The 25,805-nt window shown below is 41.4% G+C and overlaps 1 long non-coding RNA gene across 1 annotated transcript; it reads right to left on the bottom strand.

Annotated features, from left to right (window-relative positions):
• Nucleotides 1–22,618: 22,618 nt before the first annotated feature.
• LOC137220709 (uncharacterized) lies at nt 22,619–25,366 on the bottom strand. Its single transcript, XR_010941754.1, has 3 exons — nt 24,910–25,366; nt 23,516–23,587; nt 22,619–22,933 (listed from the first exon to the last, which is right to left on the bottom strand). It is a non-coding gene; the product is annotated as an uncharacterized lncRNA (long non-coding RNA).
• Between the last annotated feature and the right edge of the window lie 439 nt (nt 25,367–25,805).

Consider the following 25,805-nt stretch of genomic DNA (forward strand, 5'->3'; position numbering starts at 1 on the left):
CAAAAGCATTTGAATGTCACTAATCTAGCCCATAGTTTTCATAGTAGACAGATGTCTTGCTAAAATTAAGATAAAACCAAGGTCAGCCTCATGGGCATGAAACCTGTTCGTCTGATGAATTCAGTTGCACAAGGCTCTAGGCCTAGAAGGGCCCGGTGCTTGGTTTAGTGCTCTGTTGTCATTGAAGAATTCTTAATTCTTTGGTATATCTTCTCTGCTTACATGAATATACACACACAACTCTGATCCAGCAGCAAACGTGTGGGCACAGCGAGCAGTGTGCCTGACAGTTGACTGGGTCTTCCTGTACACAGGAGCAGTATCAGGGCACTTGGGCACCATGGACCCAGAGGGGTTGGCTGGGGCATGACCTAGACCCAGATTCACAGCAGCCACAGCAGCAGCAGAAGTAGCTGGGTCCCAAGCCCAGGAAAAAGGAGGAGACCCGTGGCGGGAGGCCAGCTTGCCCACTGGCCCCCAGAGCCTGACCTTGCTGTGCCTGCACAAATACTAACTCTCCCACCTGAGCACTAGAACAGGAACCACTGGTGCTTGGGCAGTAAACCTGGAAAGTAAATTATTACAAAACAGAAGCACATACAGGGACATTGAAGTAGAGTTTCCTATGGAGTTATTAGAGTTCAAAGGGCTTTACAATCTCCAGTTTTGGAAATTGCTGCCAACATTGCAAAGAGAATGTCTACAAACTTAGAAAGAGGAATTAATAAAAGTATTGTGGCGTGGACACATGTACACTACCAAACGTAAGGTAGCTAGCTAGTGGGAAGCAGCCGCACAGCACAGGGAGATCAGCTCCGTGACCACCTAGAGGGGTGGGATAGGGAGGGTGGGAGGGAGGGAGACGCAACAGGGAAGAGATATGGGAACATATGTATATGTATAACTGATTCACTTTGTTATACAGCAGAAACTAACACACCATTGTAAAGCAATCATACTCCAATAAAGATGTTAAAAAAAAAAAGTATTGTAGCATTGAGTAGAAAAAACCAACACTATTTTCATATGAAGCTTTAGACGAACAGATTAACAAGGAAAACAATTTTAAAATTCAAATTTCCTGTTTAATTGAAGATAAGGCAATAGAATGCATAAATATGTTTCAATCTATATACAAATTATGAAGTCACTTGTTTCTTGCACAACCTCTACAAGCTTACAGTAACTATCAGAAGACACATTAAAAGGCCATTGCATGAATTTACATATAAAATTAAATTCAGGCTGACACAAAACTGCTTTGTATAGTTAAATCTTTTTAGAAAAATTGTTCCAAAAGAATTAGTTCCAGATGTGTGACAAATGTATACTTTGAAATTATCAGAAATGTACCCTAATGTCACAGTCTATAAAATACTCCTAACTCCAGTAACAGCTGCAGATTTCTCAAAATTAAACATTATCAAAAATTATTTTCAACATTGAATTTGTCAAGAACTGACATCACTTCCAACATTAAAGTATAAATATACCAATATTGTTAAAAGTATAAATTTGATGACCTAATGAATTTGCAGAAAATGAACCAATAAATAATCTTGTGAGGAATCAAGATATTGCATTAATTTATGGCATTTATGCATTCTATAAAATTATATCACCAAAAATACCTTTTTGTAAATTAAGTTTGTGTTATTACTTATGCATTGCTATTACTCCTATTATGTTTCAAAATAAAATATTTTTAAGAAAAAAGTTTTATATTTTAGTACCTTTAATGGCACTATTTTCCTGCCTTTCAAACATGGGCCCTACATTTTCATTTTGCACTGAGCTCTGCAAATTATATATAGCTGGCCCTGGATACAACATTGCATTCAAGTCAACAAATGTATATGGATTGAATTATAGGTTGTATGTATCAATAAAAGGACTGATCAAGATGAAAAAGATGGGAGATGCAGCTTCAGGAAACTTACATTCTAGGATTCTAAGTCAAATAATTTTAATATATGGTAGAATCCAAGTACCATGTAATGAACAACAAAAGTATTATAAGAATATAGAGGGAAATTAAATTAATCATTTAATTTATGACCTCTTAGGATTTTCAAGTAGCTTTAAGGTATAACGCAAATGTTTACAACCTAAATTCCTTTTTGACTTCTTCAGGAGGCTTAGGCCCATGTCCCACGTTTCAGTTTACCAGTATTCCTAGTCAACTGGCAATTATGTGGTTGGTTGTATCCAAAGGAATAATGCTTTCATTAAGTCCTTCTTCATTACCAGTATCATGAAGATGAATTGTGCACTGAGTCCAGACCTGTCCTAGTCCATGCTGCTATACCTAAGTGTAGAATAGACTATTTCATACCCTTCCATTGAAAGTCCTCAGAAGTTTGGAAGATAAATGACCCCATCTCATTTATGCACCACTCCAGATCTTCCACTTGCCTTGATTTTGACCTTGAGAGGAGCAATACCTTGCGCTTATGGAGTCAGGTCCCTGCTGCCTCAGCCAGCACCACAGGCTGCTTCGGTGACTGCTCACCTAGACCCTCAAATCGCTCCCAGGCACAACCTAACAGCACCTGTCCACAGCCCACACCTCTGGCCTCTGGACTTTTCTGTTGCTGTCAAGACATGGGTTGTCTTAGGACCCACTTGGCATCCATGTTTGCATGCATGCACAGCCCAGAAAGTGTATGTGAGTTAATATCCCTTGGGACAGACTTTGACCAATGGGTGTGAACACTGGCAGATAAACTCTTCTTTTGTTCTGCTGCTGAATGGACTGTTCAGAGATGCAGTAGCTTCATGTGGCTTCTCTGGAGACATCCTCTGAGGCCAAGCAATAGTTCCTGAAAGCTATGGGCAGCTCAGAAACACATTTCTTCACATTTGCTTTTTCCTCCTGCCTTGACTTCCTCTCTTTTCCCATCATTGTTGCTTCCTTAGGATTTCACATCTAAATAAAGTGTTAGCATTTAAGAATTTGACTCAGGCCTAATTTTCTAGGAAATGTGGGTTGAGATATTAATATGCTGTAGGTGTAGTTCTGACATGAACACTTAAGCAGCAGTATAAACTGGTTAAGAGCATAGACACAAGCTGGGTTGCCTGGGTTCCAATCCCAATTCCCGCATTTAGCACCAGTGTGGGCAAGTCACTCAGTCTGTGTTTTCAATGTTGTCTGCAAAAATGCATAATAGTAGTAGCTACCTCAAAAATTTTATGTGAGATTTAATATTTATAAGGCACATACTAAGAGTTATATGTGTTAAATAATAAAAGGAGAAAAAGAGACAGACTATCATTGAATTTCCCTGCTAAAGAAACCTCCCAATCAACAGATTCCATCGACGGACTTCACCTTTTGACCAAATTGAATTCAAGGAACCAAAGATAGGGGAACCTTGGCGGGGGGTAAAACTTGGAATGAAAAGAACTGAAGCTGAGTCCTACCTACTATGTACAGTGGTGTGGGGGAGAGCTGATTGTTAAATAGTCAGGAATTTTTCAGCAGCTGTTCAACTGTTGTTAGCTTGAAACTGGCCATGGTAGTATTTACACTGTGGAAACTGGCAAATGCTACAAATTGGGCTTTAAATTTTTTCCTGATTCTCAGAAATGCTGTGAAGAGTAAGTGGAAATATTTGTTAAGCTATGAAGTGCTACAAAAATTAGTATTAATATTTGCCTCTCAAACTACTTGATAAGGGGCTTTGATGTCTGCACTGTTTGGCTCCACCCAAATCGTGAGCCTTGATGCTTCTGGTGACCCCTCATTTCTCCCCCAAGAAAAGAAAGATACCTAACAGACAACACAGGGCTTATTAAGAAGTGTGTTATTCATGATCTCAGCTTCAATCACCTCACATAACATACATTATAAATTTCTTCAATTTGTGTCACAGATTTTTCAAAGCATTTAAGTATAAATTTTATCTCACATTTGTGTATGATTGAGAGACTTGAATTACAGGCAGTTCCTCGTTCTCAATCCCTAACCTTACCCTTTCTCACTAACGTTGCCCATGTCTCTTCTTCTGTAGTGTTCCCTCCTCCAACATTCTTGTTTCGCCCTTCCCCAGCCTCTCACATTGCCAAATTCATTTTTCTTTAACAGATCTCTGTTCTCATATCACTTGGGAACTCTCTCCTAATCTTCAGAATTAAGGGAAATGCCTTTCTACCTGTTCCCATTGTAGCCTCCACATACCTCATCTTATCTATTATTGCCGTATTAGAAAAGCCAGCTCATTTTCTGGTTTCCCTTACAAGGCTGTGTATTTCTTGTTTATTATTGTAGCCCCACATTTAGTGTAGTTCTTGGCTCACAGTAGGTATTCAAACACTGATAAATTTCTTCATAGCTTTAAAATTTTTCCCCCTAATTCCTAAATGAATACTTATATTTCCATAGAAGACCAATTTTACTATCGAACAGTTTACTAGAGTGAGTAGAAAATTTGTAAATGTATCAAATATAGTTCAGGAATCTACAAGCTAATGTCTAACAGGAGACAGATACATGGATACATTCTAACATAAATCACCCATTCTGGATTCTCAAACCAAAAAGTATCCATTTCCTAATAAATAATGGAGAGGAAAGGAGGCTGAGAACAAAGGGATCATTTCTGAAGTCTCTGATCACATGCAAGGACACAAGAATCCTCAGATGTCACCTTAACCCTGGATTTACTCCTGAGTAGAGCTGCTCATTTTTATTAGATAGGGAACTGTGATCCTCTGTCCTAGTATATTTCAAGGAATATTTTATTTAAAAGGTTTTCAGCATGTATGAGTTAGCTGTGCATACTGAAAATGTAATTTTAACAGACAAAAATTTTCATATACTCTGTGGCTTTGAACCAAGGAGTCCATCACAAACGGAAACTACACCCAAAAAACTATCTTTAGGTCTGAAACTTAGAGCTAATGTATATATTTACACTAAGAATTTCTCTTCTTCATTGGGCTTTTATCTTTGGGTTTCTTCAGGAACTTCTCATTTGTCTCTTTATTATCCATTTTCCACCAAAACAGAAGATCATACACTTCCCTGGATAAAGTAGAAAGTCACTGAATTTGGTCCAAGACCATACTACAAACCTACAGTAATTAAAATGGCATGGTATTGGCATAAAAACAGACATATGGATCAATGGAACAGAATAGAGAGCCCAGAAATAACCCCCCACACCTACAGCCAACTAATCTTCAACAAAGGAGGCAAAAATATACAATGGGAAAATGACAGTCTCTTCAACAAGTGGTGTGGGGAAGTTGGACAGAGGCATGCAAATCAATGAAGTTAGAACACACTCTTACACCCTACACAAAAATAAACTCAAAATGGCTTAAAGACTTAAACATAAGAAATGACACCAAAAAACTCCTAGAAGAAAACATAGGCAAAACATTTTCTGACATAAATTGTACCAATATTTTCTAGGTCTCCCAAGGCAACAGAAATAAAAGTAAAAATAAACAAATGGGTGATTTATGCTAGAATGTATCCATGTATCTGTATCTAATTAAACTTAAAAGCTTCTGTACAGCAAAGGATACCATAAACAAAATGAAAAGACAACCTGTGGAATGGCAGAAAATATTTGCAAATGATGCAACCAACAAGGGCTTAATTTCCAAAATATACAAACGCTCATACAACTCAACAACAACAAAAAACAAACAACCCAATCAAAAAAATGGGCAGAAGAACTTTTAGTTCTTTTAGACATTTCTCCAAAGAAGACATATAAATGGTCAATGGGCACATGAAAAGATGCTCAACATTGCTAATTAGTAGACAAATGTATATCAAAACTACAGTGAGGTACCACCTCACACCAGTCAGAATGGCCATATCATTAAAAAGTCAAATACAAATGCTGGAGAGAGTGTGGGGAAAAGGGAACCCTCCTACACTGGAGGTGGGAATGTAAGTTGGTGCAGCCACTATGGAAAATTGTATGGAGGTTCCTCAAAAAACTAAAAATAGAGTTGCCATATGATCTAGCAATCCCACTCCTGGGCATATATCTGGACAAAACTATAATTCAAAAAGATACATGCACCCCTCTGTTTATAGAGGCACTATTCACAATAGCTAAGACATGGAAACAACCTAAATGAATGGATAAAGAAGATGTGGTATATATATACAATGGAATATTACTCAGCCATTAAAAAAAATAATGCCATTTGCAGCAACATGGATGGACCTAGAGATGATCATACTAAGTGAAGTAAGTCAGAAAGAGGAAGATAAATATCACGATATCACTTATGGGGAATCTGAAATATGACACAAATGAACTTATGTGCAAAATAGAGACAGACTCACAGACACAGAGAACAGACTTGTGGTTTCCAAGGGGGAAGGATGGAGTGGGAGTTTGGGGTTAGCAGATGCAAACTATTATATATAGAATGGATAAACAACAAGGTCCTACTGTATAACACAGGGAACTATATATACTATCTTGTGATAAACCATGGAAAAGAATATGAAAAGGAATATTTATATATATATAACTGAATCACTTTGTTGAATAGCAGAAATTAACATTATAAATCAACAATCCTTCAATTAAAAAAAATTTGGTCCAAGTAGATGTTTTCAAAACTATGCTTAATGATATAAATCATATCATTTAATTCCTCTGCTTAAAACACACACACACATTTATTTTTTCTGCCCAATAAGAAAATTCTAGCTTCTAAGTCCATAATGGCCTACATGGACCCACATGATCTGACTCCTCTGCATCTCTTTGGCTTATTTCCTCCCATTCACCCCCTACCGCTGGATCTCCAGTCATACCGTCATTACTGTTCCTTAAGTATACTAAGCTTACTCTTGCCTCAGGGTCTTTGTATTTACTGTCCCTAGGACTGGAAAGATCTACCTGGTTGACTTTTTATTTGGATCTCTGTTCAGATAAATCCTCTTTACCATTGAAGTCTTCCACAGCACCAAACCAACATAGTGCTCACTTTGCCTCGCAGCACGAGTCACTATTACAACTCCTGTTTTATAAGAAATACCATGCTCACCAACTTCAGACTATACTACAAAGCTATAGTCATCAAGACAATACGGTACTGGCACAAAAACAGAAATATAGATCCAATGGACCAGGATAGAAAGCCCAGAGATAAACCCATGCACCTATCTATGGTCAACTAACCTATGACAAAGGAGGCAAGGATATACAATGGAGAAAAGACAGCCTCTTCAATAAATGGTGCCGGGAAAACTGGACAGCTATGTGAAAAAGAATGAAATTAGAATACTACCTAACACAATACACAAAAATAAACTCAAAATGGACTGAAGACCTAAATGTAAGACTGGACACTATAAAACTCTTAGAGGAAAACCTAGGCAGAACACTCTATGACATAAACCACAGCAAGATCCTTTCTGACCCACCTCCTAGAGAAATGGAAATAAAACCAAAAATAAACAAATGGGACCTAATTAAACTTAAAAGTTTTCACACAGCAAAAGAAACCATAAACAAGATGAAAAGACAACCCTCAGAATGGGAGAAAATATTTGCAAATAAGCAATGGACAAAGGATTAATCTCCAAAATATACAAACAGCTCATGCAGCTCAATATCAAAGAAACAACCCAATCAAAAAATGGGCAGAAGACCTAAATAGACATCTCTCCAAAGAAGACATACAGATGGCCAAGAGGCACATGAAAGGATGCTCAACATCTACTTATTAGAGAAATGCAAATCAGAACTACAATGAGGTATCACCTCACACCAGTTAGAATGGGCATCATCAGAAAGTCTACAAACAACAAATGCTGGAGAGGGTGTGGAGAAAAGGGAACCCTCTTGCACTGTTGGTGGGAATGTAAATTGATACAGCCACTGTGGAGAACAGTATGGAGGTTCCTTAAAAAACTAAAAATAGAACTATGATGTGACCCACTACTGGGCATCTACCCTGAGAAAACCATAATTCAAAAAGAGACATGTACCACAATGTTCATTGCAGCACTATTTACAATAGCCAGGACATGGAAACAACCTAAGTGTCCATCGACAGATGAATGGATAAAGAAGATGTGGCACATATATACAATGGAATATTACTCAGCCATAAAAAGGAATGAAATTGGGTCATTTGTAGAGATGTGGATGGACCTAGAGTCTGTCATACAGAGTGAAGTAAGCCAGAAAGAGAAAAACAAATATCATATATTAACGCATATATGTGGAATCTAGAAAAATGGTACAGATGAACCTACTTCCAGGGCAGGAATAGAGACACAGACATAGATAACAGACATGTGGACACAGTGGGGGAAGGAGAGGGGGGGACGAATTGGGAGATTAGGACTGACATATATACACTACCATGTGTAAAATAGATAGCTAGTGGGAACCTGCTATAAAGCACAGGAAGCTTGGTTCGGTGCTCTGTGATGACCTAGATGGGTGGGATGGGTGGGTGGGGTGGGGGTGGGAGGGAGGTCCAAGAGAGAGGTGATATATGTATACATATAGCTGATTCACTTCACTGTACAGTAGAAACTAACACAACATCATAAAATTACACTCCAATAAAATAAATAAAAAATATCATGTATCATTATCTGAACTCATGTTATACATATAATTGTTTATTATCTATTTCTCCCTTCGTTTCCATAAGATGGAAACAATGGATGACGAGAACCATGGATAACAGAAGAACTTCATCTCTTATTCACATTTCTAGAGCCAAGAAAACATATAGGAGCACGAGAAATAAAAACGGATGACCCAATCAAGGCACTGAGGTCCTTCTCGTCCTGTGGTCACCTATCTTTTCACAGAGACAGAAACACATGTTGCAGCTTCACCAGGCCAGACTCATTTGAGCAAAGGGCACCCCCGCATACTTGCAAGGGAGCTTGTGTGTTATAAAATGCCCTCCGTGTGCCCAGGGTTTAAATACAACTGCAGAGGTGAGCAGATCAGAGGCGCAAAGGCACGGAAAGCTCCTGGCAATATATTGGGTAGGGTTCTTGCTTTGAGGTTACGAACTGTTCTTGGAAACCTTATATGGCGTCAAGATTCAGAATATTCACCAGTCCCATCCAATTTCATGAAGGTGCTATACTTTTGGAAGTACCTTTGGTTGAGATGGAGAAGTTTACCCAAGAAGCAATCCCTCTCTAAAAGGGAGTAATTCACATTTCTTCGGAGATAAGATAAAGAATCAGAAGGAGGAAGGTGACAGCGACATCTAAAACACCTTTTTCGTGTAACTTAACACATTCTGTCTGATAAGCATCATTAATCTGAATTTCAGAAAACTGAGAGGAAGAGCCGCACAGAACTAGATTCAAATCCCAGTTTCTCAGCTGGGATGGGATGGTCTTCAACTCTGGCTCCAAAGTCCTTTCTTCTGCATCATGAAACCTCTCATGAGGTTCTTGAATAGCAGCAATAAAGGGTTCAAGAGAGGGACACAGGCAATTATATCACTGGTCCCTTGGCTCTTGACTCAGCCCCAATATACGCTATGCAGGAAATGGTTCAAGGGCTCCATTACTATTAATTTGTGTCACTCTTTAATAGGTTTTGGGCCCAAACTTATCACCTCAGTGTTTTGAGAACTCCATGAAGACAACTTCACTGTTTACACTAGTGTATTCTTTATCGTAAGAATCCTAGATTTGGCCTCCTGTTCTAATTCATATTATACCTGGTTTTTAAGTTTTTATGTTTGTTACCATATCGCTGTATTCATTTTTGCTATAAGCCACCTCAAAGCCATTGTGAAATAAAGGTAAGTATAAAGAAATAAATTACACACCTGCTATACACTTACTGTGGTAGATTACAAAAGTGGTAATACATTTTCATGCTTCTTTATATCCATGATCTTTGCCATGTGACTTAGCTCTTCCCAGAAAGAGATAGAATATTTTCCCACCCCTTAAATCTAGACTGGCTCTGTGACTTGCTTTGGGCAATAGAATATGGCAGAAATGATAGGGCACGAGTTCTGAGCCTAGGCCTCCACACCTTGCATACTTTTCTGCCTCTTGGGTCCTTGAGGCCACCAAGTGAATAAGCCCAGGCTAACTTGTTGGAGGATGAGAGACATAGGGGACCACTGGTTCCATCGTCCCAGTCAAAAGGCAGCCACACTCCAGAAGCAGAGACACTTAGGTGATCCGTCCCTAACTCCAGATTCATAAGGGAGCCCAGCTAAAACGAGTAGAACTATCCAGCTGAGTCCAGCCTAACTAAGCAAAATAAATGATTGTTTTCTTAAATAAGTAAGGAAGCAATCGCTACCTGATACACCTATATTCATAACTGCCATGCATAGGCACTCATATATAATAAGTGATTTACTTACGTAATCTCAGCCATTTTAAGTTGGGTACTGTCCTCATTTTATAGCTGATCCTTACACAGGTTTAGGAACTGGCCTTTCATCTTCTGTAGTGTAAAGCAGATCATCCTATTGGATTGTCATAACAGGAAATGTTAGTTAGAATATTTGGCTAAGTTAGTTCCTTAGCCATGAGCTTTAGATTTTTAATTTCACTTATATACCTTCCCATTTGGCCCCCAATTAAGCAGACTAAAAAATGAAGCTTGAAAAACACAAATTCTTCAGATTTTTGCTTCTAAGGTAAACCTTAGATCATTGAAAAGAATGAAGTCAAATTCTACAGAAGAACCACCTTATCAGGGAGGTTTTGCCAAAGTCCTTACAGCTTTGGGGAAGTACTGAGGAAGCCACGTGCTCTCTGAAGGGTCCAGCCTGTCCCCGGGTTGCCTGAACATCCCTAAAGGTTACTCTGTAGATCACTTCTCAGAAGGCCTTTGAGAATACAAATTACTCTCTGGTAAGTTTATGGGATGATACGTCTCAAGAATGCCTTTGAAGGTACACAAATGAACATTCTGTTTTCCTGACTACAAAACTCAGTACCAAGTCATGGGCCAAATTCTGTTAATTCTATTTGTCTTTGTCCACTAAGCATCCCTTCCCAATGGACAGACATAAATCAGCTTCCCAGTGTCAGAGTGTAACAACTTCATGAGATTGAAAAAAAACAGTGTCCTTTCACATTGGCTCTGCAATCTGTAACATGCAAGAGTCCAGATCTCTTCCAGTAAAAGAGATAATGTAGGTATTCCAGTGGTTGGCTGAAGGTTGTATTATGTAAGAATGAAATAAGGTGAGAGAATAGAAAGCTGCTCAGTTAACCCAGCTGTGCTCAGAAGGGCAAATACAAATTCACAAACTAAAATTAGAGCAATTAAAACAAATTTCTACTTGATACTCAAAGAAAACAAGATGCATTCAATTTTTCTCACTCTCATCTTGCTTCTGGTTTGTGTTTTGCCTTGTTGTTGTTCTTGAGTATTTTATATACTCTATCAATCCCTTCCTTGCCCAAGGACTGTGTGTGTGTGTGTGTGTGTGTGTGTGTGTGTGTGTGTGTGTGTGTCTGAGTGTACACACACAGGGGCAATGAGCTTTGGGGACAATGGAGGCAGGGATGGATGTACCCAGAGAATGAGAAGGGGAAGAATTCATAAAGTCAAGGGAAACTAAAAGCTGTTTGATAATAATAATAATTATATATATATATATACACACACACATACACAATTGGGCAAAAAATTCAATTTATGAGCCTTAGGAAAGACTCAAAATTATAATGGGCCACATTAAATTTGATAGTCACAAATTTTCCAGAGAACCCTCCTTATACCTCAGTTCCTACAATGACAGTTCTAACTCAATTTATTAACTCCTAGCCCTGTAGGATTGGCCCTCTGCCAACTAGCTCCCCTTATCATCTTTGCTTTCTGGTGCTGAATATGAATTCTTGCACCTTGTTTATTAGACTAAGCTTTTGACATTTCTCCAGTAGTTATTAGGCTAAAAGTCAATCAGTCTCCTCTGCAGAAACTTTTTTTTTTTTTTTTTTGCACAGGCTCCGGACGCGCAGGCTCAGCGGCCACGGCTCACGGGCCCAGCCGCTCCACGGCATGTGGGATCTTCCCGGACTAGGGCACGAACCCGTGTCCCCTGCATCGGCAGGCGGACTCTCAACCACTGTGCCGCTAGGGAAGCCCCCATCTGCAGAAACTTTGACTTTGAGTGAAATGAGGTTCAGGGTGATTGGGTCCAACTGTGGTGCTCTTGAATGACTGGGTCAGGAAGGTAAATGGGCCTGAAAGTTCAAGTGGGAGATGGTACTGAAATGTGGACAAAGGGAGACATGAAAAACTTGCCTCCTGGTTCTGCATTTTGCAGACTTGTTTTACGGTCTCTTTTTAAAGAAAACCATTCTGAGGAGTTTTAGTGTTGAGAAATGTTTTATCATTTTACTTCAATAATTATGAAAAAAAGACAAATACTGAACATATGTATATAGCTTTAGAACTACACTGAAATCCTAAGAAATGTTAAGTTATAAAACTTTATAAATTTAAAATCAGTAAAAATAATTTAAAGAAATGCGGGATTTTGTTTTTGCTGTATTAAGATTTGCTGTATTTAAGACAGTACTTAAGGATAGAAAGATGTATTTATATGCTTAGTGCCTCAGTTTTTGACTTGATTCTTTTGCTTTTGATAAGCTCTTGTTTGACTCATTATTGTTACTTTTTGTTTAAAAAAGTTTTAGTCAACAATTTATTAGGTTGACGGGCCATTTAAAACTGTGTGCCAAAATGCAATACTGGAAAAAAAATGTTAAATTCCACGTAATAAAAAGTTTTCCAAGTGTTTTTATAACTCCCTGTACTATCTGCTTATGGACTGCTCCACGTACGTGAATAAAAAGATGGGGGCCGCCCTCATGCTTGCCAGCAGCAGTCGTGGTGCTGGCTGCTATGACGAAGGAGGGTTTTTGTTGTTGTTTTTTTACGACTGAGGTCTTTTTGAGCTAGGCTTGCCTAGGCTGCTATTTCCTGAGAGTATTGACTTTTTGGAAACAAATGCAAATTCAGATATGGAAATTGAGTAGCAGGGCTCAATTACAAGGTAACTGCGTAATGTCTAGAGTTGCTTACAGTAACTTGTATGACAACACAAAGCTAAAATTATCACAGAAAATCTGCACCTTGGAGAACACATTCAATGTCTGCAAAACATCATCATAGTTTACTGTTTTGCCTGGGACAACCTGGCCTTGCTAATAGACTTCCTATCAAAGCATCATTAATACAATAACTTTTGGGGCTTTAGAAATGTAGTAACGAGAACTTACTCATATAGTGGGACTTGAGAAGGACAAGATATATAAAGGCATCCAATAATTGAAGGTAAGAAGATATTTTAAGGACTGTTCCTAATTTTTATTTACTTTTCTGCCTTACATAACACAAAATAATAAGTTAAAAATGTTATTACTTTTTAAGAACATAAGCTTTTTTTTTTTTTTTTTTTTTTTACTTAATATATCTGCAAACCAACATTCAAAGACTATTTTCAAGTGTTTTTGTTTCTGGTTTTTCTGATCAAGCCAGAGGATGCTCCCTCACGTCATTTTAGTATCTCTTGGCGGGGGGTGGGGAAGCCAAATCCTTTGTTTTACACAGAAATGAGCAGAGAACAAAATTAAGCAAAAATATTTTATGTCCCCTTTTAAAAGTTAACCTAAAAGCCCAAAGATTACTTTGAGTTCTATTAGATAGAGACCGTCACCCAAGGGATAGGCTTGTCCACAAGGGTGCTAACTATTCTTTATCAAGCACCTTATTTCACCTGATGCTCCACGTATCGCACATAAACAGATGTCCCACCTGTGCAATTACTCCCTATACATGTGGGCCTTCCCCACACCTTGCTGTAATTTGTGTCAGAGTCTCCCCCAGTATCCTGCTTCTTCCGTAACAGAACATGCAGACTTGGTAGCCACGGGGCATTGCTTCCTACCACTAGGTTGAAATAATCCTGGCAACTGGGACCCCAGAGATTTCACCATCTGATTGCCTGACAGAGCTGCTTAAGGTCACTGGCCATCTTAATGGTTCAGAGGATTATTGCATCTTGGGGAAAACATTTTAGGAACAAGTCATTATTGTTTACAGAAATAGCTTAAAAATGTTCCCAATATATAACTGTCTACTTGACTTGAAATATTGTGTAAGTAGTGACCTATATAAATTTCCGTGTTTGTATGTTTATCCGGATAGGTAATGATTTCTATTCTAGGAGTCAATCATTTGGTTTGCCTTTTAGGAACATATATTCTTCATTCTACAAAGAGGACCCTCCCCCCCAATCTATTTTTAGAATATTTCTGGCAGAGGCTGCTTGCTGTCCTTGACTATCCTTTCTCCTTAGTAACACGCCTGTTAGCAGGCACACGACTGTCCTGAAGAAAGGCCATGTTCCCCAGCCTCCCTTGCGGCTAAGTGTGGTCCTGTGATTAAGTTGCGGTTAATGAGAAGTAAGCAAAAGGATCAGAGAGTAGCTTCTGGGAACCTAACATGAGATTTGGGTGACATGTGGCCTTTGCCTCTCTTTCATTACTTCACCCCTCCTGATGCCCGGAAGCAGATGCAACGTTGACCACGAACATGAGGTCATACCATACGGAAAGCAGCCCAGAGAACTGTTTAAGGACTTCCTGGAGCAGAGCCACCCTACCAGCCCCGCACTGTTTTTGTCTGCTTTTACCTGTGAGACATCTCCTCCTATTGCTTGATCTCTTTTGTTTAAGTTTGTATCATTTGGGGATTTTGCTGTTACTTGGACATAAACCTAAAGTTACAGAAAGCAATTTGGATGAATCAAACTGCTAAGTTCCCAACTTATAGCACTGATATAGCACAAAGATATGTGAAAACACAAGAAGAGGCAAGAGATCTATCCATGAACGATAAAGAATTTCTAAGGCATGCACATTAAAGCTAAGGCGATCATTTGGATAGCCAACTGGGAGAAGAACCATGTTCTGAATCCACATAGGATAGGGTGAGGAAAGGTCATCTGCTTGCATAAATGCTTGAAGGTCAAATGTCAAGAGTTGTTTGAACAGTTGTGGGCTAAAATGATGTAATCCAGACCCATGGCCTCTTGGGAATAAGCTTAGCCGTTGAACGGGAAGACTAGACAGAAGGGACTTTGAAAAGGTACGTGGGCCAGGCTGACACCAGCCCAGCTCCCTTCCCCTGGAGCTGACGCAACCTGCCCTACTCCACCCTAACCTCTGACCTCCTGTACAGTCCCACACAGAGGAAAGCCCTGGGCAACTGCACTCTTGTTCCTTTTCCACCCGGGCTGCAAAAATAACCCCCAGCTGCTCCAGGAGCGCCGGAGGGCATGGGGACGAGCCTGACCTCACACTTGGAGTTCTGAGAGGGAAGACAGCCCACTCAGGCAAGCATCAGATGCCTGAAGATCCCTCTTCCTTCTCCAAGTGTGGCAGCTGCGAAGAGAGAGGAGGAGACCCTGAGAATGCTCAGTCCTACGTGCTTGGACTGGTAAGCACACAGGAATGGCAGCAGAGGAGGCTGCCATTCCTGGGCACCCAGGCTCCACTCAAGGGGGAGTGAAGAGGCCGGGGGCACAGGGCTAAAAAAGCCCATGGAAAGCCCCCAGCCCTGGGCAAGTCAGGGTGCCACTGAACAGCTCCGGTCTCGCCCAGTGTCAATACCAGGAAGGGACAGCTGGTGTGACCTGGGCACGATAACAAGAAACCAAGCTGAAACCAAAGCAGCAGGAAGTGGAGCCCAGCTCTGTCAAGTAGACATGGAAGCCACGTGGCCCCTGGGGAGAACAGGGCGGGGCAGGAAGGACTAAGCCATGGTCTACATAAACCAGAAAAGATGTAGGTTTTTAAAGCTGCATGCTAATTCAAGGTAAAGGGAGTTTATTTACAGCGGTTGAGTCAAGCCCCTGCTTCATCATTTCCTTAACGGGACGCAGACATCTTCTCTGAGGGGATGACACACGTGGATGCTCTGGTGCCCCTTTATAACATGACAGACTTCCCCCTTTTCAGTCCTCTAGATTCTCATGCTGAGACAAAGACTTCCGATGCACACAACCCTTTCCATTTCTCAACCTGACGGTCCTCCACTCATTAATCTGTACACTCTTTCTATGAAAGTGACCAGAGTATCTCTGCCTGGTAGGCAGAATAGTAACCTAGAGCAAGCAGACGGAAATGCAAGGGCCACCAGCGAAGGGTTGGCGGAGTTCCCAACCCGGGCTGCCTGTGTCAGCTCGATAAGTCCTCCAAAGCACCGCACTATCACCATCGAGTAAGGACTGGGGCGGTGATGCCGATGATGCAAAATGCCGTTAGCCTTAACTCGCCCGGTTCTTAAATGAATTAATTTGAGTATCTAGAGAGCTGCCTTTCTTCCTTCTCTCTCTTCTTTCCCTTTAGTCAGCTCATAGCTTTTAAGCACCACACCACCTGAAAGCATTCTCTTAGATTCTCTCCAACAAATATATTCAAGGAATCTTTCTTTTTTTTTTTTTTGTGGTACGCAGGCCTCTCACTGCTGTGGCCTCTCCCGTTGCAGAGCACAGGCTCCGGACGCGCAGGCTCAGCGGCCATGGCTCACGGGCCCAGCCGCTCCGCGGCATGTGGGATCCTCCCGGACCGGGGCACTAACCCGCGTCCCCTGCATCGGCAGGCGGACTCTCAACCACTGCACCACCAGGGAAGCCCTCAAGGAATCCTTTAGTCAATGCTATATAGTATCAGATCCTATCTCATCATTGGATTAGTCTCTGCCCACTCCTCACTCCAAACTAAACTCTCTCAGATTTTCTGAAATTAAATCAACAAGTGTTGAGTCCATATTAAAGGTATCATGAGTGTAATGAGATGAATAAGACACAATGGCTGTCTTCAAAGAGCTCATATTCTATATGGGGAGGGTACATATATACACTCACACTCACACGCGCACGCACACGCACACACACACACACACACACACACACACACACACACACACACACAGAGTCATTGTTCAAAGACAACAACTCAGGAGACGCAATAAAGGTTTAGTTTGTTGTTTTCCCGAGTGAATGGACAAAAGCTACTGTATTATTTAGATGAAGGAGAGTCTTTTAGCCTAAGTTGCAGAAGCTAAAGACTTCAGGAACCAAATAGGACTGTGATATCCTAGTGTTACAGGGTGAATTGTATCCCCCTCCAAACATTCCCACACTGAAACCCTAACCCTCAGTACCTCAGAATGGGACCTTACCTGGAGATAGGGTCTTTATAGAGGTAAGAAAGTCAAAATGAGGTCATTCGTGGCAGCCCTAATCCAATAGGACTGGTATTCTTATAAAAAGGGGAAATTTGGAGACAGATATGCAGAAAGAGAAGACAATGTGTAGAGACACAGGGAGAAGACGGTCGTCTACAAGCCAGCAAGAGCCGTCAGTCTGGCATAGATCTTTCTCTCACAGCCCTCAGAAGGAAACAACCCTGCTGACACCTTGATTTTAGACTTCTAGGCTTCAGAGCTGTGAGACAAGTTTCTAGGTGGTTTTTGAAGCCACCTAGTCTGTGGTACTTTCTTATATCAGCCTGAGGAAAAGAATACAGCTTGGCACATGGGTAAGACCTGAGTAAGCACAGGACGATAAGGAAAGCCTTACATGTCAGTGAAACAGCACCAACAAAATAAGCTAGTCAGAATGCCAGACACAGTGTGAGAAAATCAGTTTACCTGAAGCAAAACATTCACGGAGGACAGTGGTAAAACATATCTTGTTAAGTAAGGAGTCTGGGTCAGTGCATACTGGGCCGTGTTCTCCATTAAGGTGTTTGGAATGTATTCTAAAGACAGAGGTAAACTCTGGTGGCATTTCTTCAGGGGCCATGTGATCACAGAGATGGTGGGTGTATTAGGAAGATGGTGAGCAAGACGGATTGGAAAAAGGAGCGTGGTAGAAGATTGTTCACTTATGACTGATTCACAAACATCACTGCAAATTAGAATCACCTGGTGTGATAGGCGGACTAAGGGCTCCCAAGGATCTTCACGGCTTAATCCTGGAAACCTGTGAATGTTCCCTTATATGGCAAAAGAGACTTTACTGTTGTCCTTTAGGATCTTGAGATGGGGAGATGACCCCGGATTATGCAGACGGACCCTAAATGTAATCACAAGTATCCTTGTTGGGAGGGAAGCAGAGGAAAACTTGACTTACAGCAGAGAAGAAGGCCATGTGATAACAGAAAGAAGGAGAGATGGAAACAGGGAGAGAAAAGGTCACGTGATGAGCCGACGCCCTCAGCAGATTGGATCACGCCCACCTGCATTGGTGAGGGTCCCCTTCTTTACTCAGTCTATGGATTCCAATGCTAATTTCTTCCAGAAACATCCTCACAGACACCCCTAGAAATAATGTTTTACTAGCTATCTGGGCATCCCTTAGTCAAACTGACACATAAAATTAACCATCATAAAGAAGAAATCTTCAGAGTGGCAGAAGGAGACTCATAAAAGCCCCATGTGTGTGGAGGTGGGGGGCAAGCTTGGAAGGGAGGGGAAGTCAACACAGTCACATGCTGCACAAAGGTAAAGAGGAGGGTGACTAAGAAATGACGGCAGATTGGAGGCCATCTGTGACCTCTGAGAGAGCAGTTTCGAGGGTATAGAAGAGGTGGGGAGGGGAAGCAGAAACCAGATTACAGGAAGAAGTGTGGGGAGAGGACCTGGAAGCAGTAGTAGAGGCCAGCTTGGGGGGCTCCAGCAATGAAAGCAAGTTGAGAAAAGGAGTGATAGCCCAGCAAACTAGACAGAGATAACTTAGCATAACGGGCTTTGGAGTCAGACCGACCCGACCCACCCCCAGCTCCTCCACCACCTCGAATTTGCATTCAACAAATTGTTTAATTTTGCACAGACTCAGTTACCTTGCTTGGAAAATAGCTGTAAATAATACCTACACCAAAGAGTTGTAAGAACCAAACGAAACAGAATAGGTAAATTGCCCATTTTAAGTGTCTGGCTCATAGTAAGGGCCACAGGTTTCAAGGCAGAGATGTAGAAGAGCTTTGGAATCCTACCTTCTGATCAACAGGGTTGCCAGTAAAATATAGGATTCACAGTTAAGCTTTAACTTCAAAGTAGAAATAGTTTTTAATATGTGTGTCCTAAATATTGCACAGCCATACTTATACTAAAAAACTCTCTCTTTTATTATTTTCCTGTTGCTGCCGTTAGCAAATTATCACAAACTTAGAGGGTTAAGCAACCCCAATTTATTATCTTACTGTTGAAAAGTCTGACACGGTTCTCGCTGGGCTAAAATCAAGGAGTCAGCGGGGCTGTGTTCCTGCTGGAAGCTCTAGGGGACAATTTATTCTTTTACCTTTTCCAGTTCCTGAGGCCACCCGCACTCCTTTGCCTCCTGGCCTTCTTCCACCATCTTGAAAGGCAGCGACGTTGCAGCTCTTTGACTCTTCTTCCTTAATCACATCTCCCTCTGATTGCAGTTGGCAAGTGTTCTCCGCTTTTAAGGACTTACTTGATTAGATTGGGCCCAGCTGCATGATTCAGGAGACTCTCCCCATCTCCAAGCCCATTAGCTTAATCACATCTGAAAGTTCTTTTGCCATGTAAGGTAACACGTTCACAGGTTCCAGGGATTAGGAGAGGAACATCTTTTGTGCAGCGTTATTCTACCTACTCCGTTGTCAGTCTAAAATTCTAATGTAACTAGGTGACCTCTTGTTCTTTGCGAAATCTGGTGACTGTGACCCCCACCTATAAAACGTTCTTTGATTAACTGGAAGGAAAAATGCTACTTTCCCCTGCTCCTACACATTTTATTAATTACTTCCTCTTTCCATTCTACGATTCTCCCACATGCATCTCCCTCCATGCTATGTGATGTGAATGTGTTTGTGTTCAAAATTTTATGAAAGAGATCTGCAGCTGTTTAAAGAGAAGAAAACTGTGTAAAGAGAAATTATACTTTATCTTGACTTCCATTTTAAAATCAAATCGTATAGGCTTATGCAATAGGAATTGGTAAGAAAAACAGAAACCATCTTAGGTATTTCAGGCAATGGAAGGAATTTAACACAAGGAACTGGATGCATACAAAACTCCTGGAAGGTCTGGAGGAGGGCAGGTCAAGGAAAGCAACAAGCTTTCAAGTTTGCTGCTAGCTTTACAGAGACAGGAAGCTTCAGGGACTATAGGAAACGGGCTGGTGATGATTTCATCTGCTTCCAGCACTGACTGAGGTGGATGATTCAAAGGGAAATGTCTGGGATCTAATACAAACTCTGATGTCTGTTGAACCCCACACATCTGCCCACTTCTGACAGAAGAGCAATAATGTGGCGTCTACCTCTCCTCCACCTTCCAAATCCCATGCAAGTACCTCTGGTTGTCAGCATCAGACTCAAAACTCTTCAGGCAAGGGATGCCGAGGAAGGTAGTGCCCAGACTTCCAGCTCTAACAATTAGAAGGAATTGCATAACAGGCAAGCTGGCCTATATAGTTAAAGAAAGAAACACCCCCAAAGGATTGAAGGGAGAAAACTTTTGACAAAGGAAAAGGCAAGTCAGATTCCTGGTTACTGTGAAATACCAAAATCCCTATGTGTTTTGTACCCATCTGCAACTTTTTCTTTAAAAACAATACTTTGTAAATTTGCTGTGTCTATCCCATTGTCTTCTGGGCTTACCCCAGCCCTAGGATTTCACTGCCTACAAACCCTTGGCCATCAGAATGTTGTTTTCTTGTCTAAGGTGGCAACATGTGAAAAGAAGAGTCTTAGTAAACGTGTTTGTTTCCAGGGCTAATTCCTGAACCATAAGATATGACTCTTTTAAAAATTATCTGCTGCTGTGGAACAAATTACACTCTAAAACTTAGTGCCTTAAAACAATAATTCCCTTTTTTTCAGAATTATCTGCTGGGCTCTTCTGCCCCCGTGGTGTCACTCACTCGGCTAAGACATTCAGTGGGTGGCTGGCTGGGCTGGAAGATCCAAGAGGGCTTCTCATGCATGTCCGGTGCCTCGGTGCCCCTCAGGTGGCTAACTTAGGCTTCCCCACAGCTCAGTCTCACGTGGTCAGAATCTGGCTGCCCAGAGGGAAGAAGTGGAAGCTGCCAGACCTCTAACAGCCTGGGCGTGCAAGTCGCAGAACGTCACTCCCACCACATCCTATGGGTCAAGGAGAGTCACAAAGTCCTGATTCAAGTAGAGGAGAAACGGGCTCTGCCTCTCAAAGGGTAGAAAGCTGACGCATACAGAGAGGGGAGGAATTAATCAGTGGCATCTTTGCACAAGATGCGAACTTTGATACTAATTCTCTGATTCTATCTTCACTTCACAATTCGGAGCATGCAGTTGTTGACCTTAATTTTTATATTTTGTTTCTTCTCCATCAATGGCCTCAACGTTTTTTGCTTATATAGCCAATGAATAATAAATGTTTGAGCAAGCATTTCATATATGTATCCACAGACAACAGGTTGACTGTCCTGCACCATTTTATACAAGGGACTTGAGCATCCACTGATTTCGGTACCCACGAGCCAGTCCCCTGTGGATGCCGGGGGAGGACTGACTATGTACATGTAACCCCCCTTGAACAACACAGGGGCTAGGGGCGGTGACCCTCAGTATAGTAGAAAATCCATGTATAACTTTATACCAGCCCAGATCATGTAGTACCGTAGTACAGTATTTAGTGAAAGAAATCCTTGTATGAGTGGACCCACGCAGTTTAAACCCGTGTCGTTCAAGGGTCAACTGTAATACACATATACGTGTATATTACATATTATATAGTAGTATATATAGTATACACATATACTACTGCCAATCTATTTGTTAAATATTAGTAAAGTTTAATGTCTTTTTTATTTTTAATAAGCATAACTATGAACAGAAGATCGTATACTATTCTTTTTATATTCCACTCTGAAGATCACTGATCTATCCTTCTGTCTTGGTCTCATCATTGCTTTCTTGTGTTTTCTCATTAACTCCCCACCCTTGCAAGCTCCTTCTACTACCCTCAAGGTGACACTGAGATTTTGCTCCCCCTTTTTATCCTCTTCCTGTTGCCTAGGTATATCAAATAGAGCTCAGCGTTGTTCCACATCTCACAGTAGATAGCTAAGAAATGTGTCATGTACTCGAGCATTGTGAAATCTGAAGGCTTATAGTCGGGTAAAGCAGATTTGCTCTTCTTTTCTAAATGCTGTCAGTTACAAGGTTAGATCCCCAGTGTTTGTGTAAATATCAATATACAGGGGTACTCAGGCACCCTCATCCCTCTGGGGAAAAAATCATTTGAGGACTAAGCATTGATTAGAATTATGTTCTCTCAGAGAGTAGAAGACTGAGAATAATCTCAATTTACAGGAGGCAGGTGGATGCCTTGTCATCTCTGCGTCTCCAGAGTTCTAGCACAGGGGCTAGCAAACAATAGGTGCTTAATAAAGGTTTGTTATACCACAGGCTGGCCCCTTACATGTAACTACCCAAGTACAGGTTGCCTTTTTCAGTTTGCAAGAGGAAATGTACAGTTTGATTTGCAAGTAGTTACCAAGAAACTCAGAGACACACCAATAGGTACATTTTATAATACACAAACTAAACTCCGATCATCACATAAAATGTCAGAGAGAAGGCAAAGCAGAGAAAAACAAGGGGTGGACATTGCAGTTATGAGTGCTCTGTCCTTTTAATTTTGAGTACAAATTAAGTTCCTTCTAATCTTTAGAAAACAACGTGTGTGGGGTGTGGAAACAGAAGGGGAGACTTGAGGCGGTGCGCAAAGGGTGGAAGGATTTTAAGTGATCCGCTGTGATCCGCAGTGCGCATCTTGGCCAGGGTTATCTCCAAACAGGCCTCAGTAGACGAGAAGATGGAGATGGAGGCCAGCTTCCTTTTCAATCAAACATGAAGCTGCTGTGTGCGCAGCCCTGATGTCCAGGCTGCTGAAGGCTCTGATAGCTGAGGCAGAAGCAAGGGAGAGGCTGATAATGGGGCAGGAGCCGGGGAAGGCTGTGCGCTGCCCGGGGCCTCCCTTGGGGTGATCGTAGTGCTTCTGGCCGCCAGATGTAATGCACAGCTCAGGGGCCTGATTCAAGGCCTGGAGGTAGTGCAGGGAGGAGAGCTTTCCCTTTCTCAGCTTGTCTAATTTAACACAGTTTTCTGTCTGACTGCTCTCAGCTTCAAAAGGGAGTCTGGAGGGCTTGCCTACATGACATAGTCCTATGGAACTTTCTCCGTCGGTATTTCCAAATAAGCACTGGAGGCAGCATGTCAGGCAAGTGCTGAGATGCAAGAAATATGTGCAGGGGTGTGTGTGATGGGGGGGTTGGAAGGGAACCTGGGCTCTGACTGGATGCCGTTGGTTCCTTTCATTTCAGGCTGCTATTCCTATTGTTTTCACCAAGACATTTTTCTCCCCCAAATGCAAAAGCTAGAGCTGTATGACCCATCCATCCCTGGCCCTTTATACAAACCAACCCTGGGCTGCACTATGGCCAGGAAGCAACAGTCCAGCTCCCGCAGAAGGTGCTGACAGCTCACCTCAGGGCTCCCTTCCAGCAGGCAGGCAGGGGCTTCTGCCACATGGCACTGGAGAGTTGCCCTTATTGAGACCTGAGGGAAAAAATCAGGATAGCGTTAAGCAAGTTTCAGGCCTGCGCATCAGTCAGTTACAGAGAAGACATTTCTTTTAGGTTTTTCAGAGTCTGTGCTCCCTAAGCTGGGTCGTGCTCCCCAGCCTCTGAGCCCCTCACCCCGTTTCGTGTGTGAAACGAAAAGGTTGGGCCAGAGGGTCTTCAAAGCTCCTTGCCGCTCTGACTTCCTCTGATCCCATGACCTTTAATTGCCAGGACTATGGAGACCAGCGGCCTGGAAAACCCAAAAGAATGGAAAATGCCCAGATAGATGTTTTTTCACCTTGGAGTATCACTCCTTGAATGCGCTTTGTGCCACCTCGTGAAGCCCACATAATGAAGATCTGACTCAGAAGGTTTCCCCGTTTCTCCATCCTGACCCCTGACATCCTGAAAAGGTCTGTTTACCTTTCCAAAGAGACGTAACTCCCTGCTTAAGCCTTAGCTGCTCCCCTACCCCCATCCTGACTAGTCTTTCTGGTTTCTCTTTCTAGTTAGCATTTTCTCTGACTGGGAGAGGGGGTGATGCTTGGTGTAAAAGCCCTCTCTGCAGGAAAGTGCAGCACTTCCTGTCTGCATCCCTCTTTTTTTTTTTTTTTTTAATGACTGCACACATGTATTTAACAGTGCAGTTTTACATGGAATGCTAAGACTACTTTTCTTCATATTTTATAGAAGGCCTTGAAACATATTGACTTCCTATTAATATTCATACCGTAGCACAGCCAATTCTAACTCCTAAATAGATGCACTACAATTTGTTTAGAGTTTAAAGGTTTAATGGCAAAAATGAGGGGAGAGAAAAGAGTAAGCGTATTTTATATAATGGAATGAAAAATACATTCATGAAATAGCAAATAAAATTTAATACGGTCTCAGGCACCCTGAATGAGATGGTGCCTGATTTGTAGGGGTGATTGCTATGTCCGAATAATCTCCATTTGGAACTTCTGTGACCGCAGAGATGAGCTGCAGTTTAAGTTACATCTCAAACAGTGCACGGAGAGAGAAAGAGACACCAACCAGGTTTTGAAACAACAAACATGATACACAAAATACACCACGCCATCTCTCGTTTTGCTCCTCTTACAGCTCTGTATACATAGGCTAGGTATTATTAGCCCCATTTTACAGGTGGGAATACTGACTCTGAGATAATTGAGTTACTCAAACCATCAAGACTGTTAAAAAGGCCACATGAAGACTGGAAACCAAGTCTTCTGATTCTTAATGCCCCTCCACAGCACTGTTGAAAATACGGATCATCTTTCTGGAGGAAATGGCTTGACCTTCCATACTTACCTGTCTCTGGATTGAAAGAGTGGAAAAATGGAAGAAGTCGGGGAGAGGTCAGCTCAGGATTGAAACTCTTCTCAAAGCAATTTGACTGTTGCCTTGCTGTGCTCAAAAGCTGCTTCTGCTTCCAGGATTTGCCCTGAAACCAATAATCACAAAACCTGTAACTCCTTTGGTCACGTGTATATGCTTAAAAGTGTGCAGGCAGAGTCCAGGCCAAAGGTCGCCTTTCTGTTGTCCAAGATGATAAAGCTGCAGCATTCATGAGGTATTATGGCGGGTGGGACAGCCTCTCCAGTAGCATCATCTCAGTGGCCATCTTCCTTGCTTTGACCACATCCTTTAGTAGATAAAGAAGTGTTAAAACTCTTGCTGCCGACCAGTGGGACTTTTTCATGTTTAATGTGAAAGGGAGAGAAACTAAGAAACTTGAGCTAATTGAAATATGAATGTGGAAAATATATTGATGTGCTCATTTTTTCTAATTCAATACTTATGAAAAGGTATAATTTCAGTTCTGATTCTGCACAATTTACTCGTGGTTTCATGGGGCGAAACTCATTTTGAGTTGTTTTAAAGTTCAGTTAAAAGCATTTTGTTGATGTGTTTAATTGGGGGTTCTTGTCAAGGAATTTATTTTTTCACAGTTCTGTTTTGTTGAGGTCCTGAAAAGGTCTATGAATATTCATGAGTATGAAGTAGATCTAAAAAGAAAAAAAAAGCCTCAAGAATACTAAAATTTTTTGAAAAATACTAGATAGGCTTCTGATGGTCATGATTTAAACAAGATGAACTGAAAAGTTTGTCAGTCCACTTTGGATTGAAAAATTGCAGATCCTTCTGTTTCTAAATTTCTGAAATCATCTCCTTTACAATGTTTTTTTATGCCCAAAGCCTACCAT

This window comes from Pseudorca crassidens, chromosome 3 (genome assembly GCF_039906515.1).
Source record: "Pseudorca crassidens isolate mPseCra1 chromosome 3, mPseCra1.hap1, whole genome shotgun sequence".
Taxonomy (NCBI): domain Eukaryota; kingdom Metazoa; phylum Chordata; class Mammalia; order Artiodactyla; family Delphinidae; genus Pseudorca; species Pseudorca crassidens.